Source organism: Piliocolobus tephrosceles, chromosome 6 (assembly GCF_002776525.5).
Source record: "Piliocolobus tephrosceles isolate RC106 chromosome 6, ASM277652v3, whole genome shotgun sequence".
NCBI lineage: Eukaryota > Metazoa > Chordata > Mammalia > Primates > Cercopithecidae > Piliocolobus > Piliocolobus tephrosceles.
The window spans coordinates 142,065,411-142,068,470 of record NC_045439.1 but is presented as its reverse complement, the minus strand read 5'-3'; the positions used below and the strand labels follow the sequence as shown (position 1 = coordinate 142,068,470).

Here is a 3,060-nt window from a genome sequence, read left to right as displayed (position 1 = left end):
ACAGCTGGATGTGGTGGCTCATGCCTGTAATCCCAGCACTTTCAGAGGCCGAGGCAGGTGGATAACTTGGGGTCAGGAGTTCGAGACCAGCCTGGCCAAAACGGGGAAATCCTGTCTCTACTAAAAATACAAAAATTAGCCAAGTGGAGTGGCGTGCCTATAATCCCAACTACTCGGGAGGCTGAGGCAGGAGAACAGCTTGAACCCAGGAGGTGGAGGCTGCAGTGAGCCAAGATCGCGCCATTGCATTCCAGCCCGGGGGACAAGAGCAAAACTCTGTCTCAAAAAAAAACAAACAAACAAAGAAACCAAACCAACAAGTTTTTTTAACAAGTAAAAATCATATAGAGTGTGTTGCTAACCACAGTGGAATCGAACTAGAAATCAAAAATAGAAAGATAAGAGAAAATTTTCCAAACACCTGACATTAAATAACACACTTTAAAATAATACATAGATCAAGGAGAAAGTCTTAAGGGAATTTTTTTTAATGCATTGACCGTAAAAATAAAGCATATTAAAATGTGTGGGATGCAGCTTAAGCAGTGGTAAGAGGCAAATGTATAGAACTAAATGATTATAATAGGAAAGAGAAATGGTTTCAAATCAATAATCTAAGCTCTTACCTTAAGAAACTAGAAAAGGAAGAGAAAAATAAATGCAACATGAGTAGAAGGAACGAGAGAATAAAGACAAGAGCAGAAAAACATCAGAGAAAATCAGCAAAACTAAAGCCAGTTCTTTGAAAAGATCAATAGATTAACAAACATTTAGTAGACTGAGAAAGAGAAAATGAACAAAGACACACATTACTAATATCCGGAATAAAACTACAGATTCTGTAGACACTGAAAGGATGATAAAAGAATATTATGAACAATTCTACACACATAGATTCAATAACTTAGGTAAATTGTTAGTGAAGCCATTCATTAAATTCATTTAAAAAGACCACTACTAAAATTAATCCAACATGAAATAGGTCATTTAAAGACGCCTATAACCATTAAAGACATTGAATTCATATTTTTTTAAGGCTAAACAATAAATCTCCAGGCCCAGATGGTTTCAGTGGATGAGAATGGATGAGCAGCAAGACAGAAATGATGCTAAATCATTTTATGCTGAAATGTTTAAAAAAGAATGAACACCAATCCTATACGATCTTTTTTAGAAAATAGAAGAAGAAACACTTCCCAACTCATTTTTATGAGGCCATTATCATTTTAATACCAAAATCAGACAAAGAAAGCACAGAAAAAGTAAAACAGACCAATATGTCTTACAAACATAGAAGAAAAATCTTCAACAAAATGTTGGCAAATTGAATCTAGCAATATGTAAACAAATAATAAACACATCAGTCAATTCACAAAAAAAGCATTTGACAAAAATCAACACGCATTCATGATAAAAACCAACTAAACAACAACAACAAAACCCCAAAACTCTTACCAAACTAACAATAAAGGGGAATTTTCTCAACTTAATAAAGGGAACCTACAAAAAACCTACAGATACCATTGTATTAAATGGTGAAAGACTGAATGCTTTTATCTTAAGATCAGAATCAAACAAAGATGTCCCCTCTCATCACTGTTATTCAACAATACGGTAATCCTAGCCAGGCCAATAAGGTAAGAAAATGAGACAAAAAGCATACAGATTGGAAAGGTAGAAATAAAACTGTCTCTATTAGCAAATTATACGATTGTCTATATGAAAAATACCAAGGAATCTCAAAAAAAAAAAAAAAAGCTAACATCTTAGAATTAATAAATGAGTTAAGAAAGCTTTGGGACAACACATAAAATCCGTCATACATACTAGCAACAAACATGTGAAAACCAAAATTTAAAACACAATAGCATTTTCAATCACTCAAAAAAAGAAATACATAGATGTAAGTCTTTTTTTTTTTTTTTTTTTTTTCATTTTGAGAGCAGGTACTGTTTATTAAGCTGACGAGACTCGAAAAATAATCATGGTAGACACCTTAGTTCATTCTTCTAATAAGCCTGTTGATCTGGTCCTCCCTGTTGCCAGCATCTCCACCTTCTACAAAATGGGTGGTTTTTTTCTTCATTCCACCTCGTGGAGAAGATAATTTGAAGGGCCACAGGAAGTTATTTGCCTCTTTGAAGCGTTTTCCAACAGTACAGATCTCATGAATCAGATCCTCCATGCAGATGATGCCATATTTACCAAGAGATCGAGCAATCAAAGCGTTATCTGTCAAAGCAATTTGCTTCTTATTGATTTTGCCATAACCACGCTTGTAGATTAGCTCATTTACTGACTTCAGATTGGGGTAGCCCCATGCAATATATGGTTCTACAATCCTCAGCATGTTAATCGAAGCCTTGTTGAGCTTCACAAAGGTTCCATTGAAGATTTGACGAAGGCGAAGAAGCTGCAATACCTTTCGCACCTTTGGGCTCACGCCATTGATACCTCTGATCCTGATGACAAACGCCAATTTGGGTTCAGCAGGTACATAGAAGTTGCCAGCTTTTCTTGCCATCCTCGCCATTCGAATTTCAGTTCTGTACATCTGCCTATATTCCTTGTGATAGTGCTTCGCTTTTTCATAGATAAGCTTCCTCCTTGCCTTTCGAAGCATCTTTTGGGCAAACTTCTTTCTCAGGCGCTTGATCTTCAGCTCTGCGAAATTCCTTCGCTTTTTCTTAAGGGTTTCTGGCACAGCAGAAACCTTCTTCTTCTTCTCTTCTGCACCCTCCATGGTTCCAGCCCGAAAAAGAGCCACAGATGTAAGTCTAACAAAATATGTAAAGGATATGTATACAAAATTTACAAAGCCTTTTTTTTTTTTTTTTTTACTTTCATGGCTTTGACACTTTTGATTATAGGGCAGGTATTTTGTAGAATCCCAATTAATCTGGGTTTCTCTGGTGATTCCTCATAGATTCAGGTTATGCATTTTTGTCAGGAATATCACAAAAGTGGGTGCTGGTTTTTCTTGCTACATCCTCTCAGTTTTTAGGTTTCAATTTGTCTCATCACTGACAAGGTTCACTTTGATTGTTTGATTAAAGTGTT

General features: G+C 35.8%; 1 pseudogene across 1 annotated transcript; it reads right to left on the bottom strand.

Annotated features, from left to right (window-relative positions):
• Positions 1 to 1,910: 1,910 nt before the first annotated feature.
• Positions 1,911 to 2,759, bottom strand: LOC111548332 (annotated as a pseudogene). Its single transcript, XR_002733373.2, has one exon. The product of XR_002733373.2 is annotated as a 60S ribosomal protein L7 pseudogene (transcript).
• Between the last annotated feature and the right edge of the window lie 301 nt (positions 2,760 to 3,060).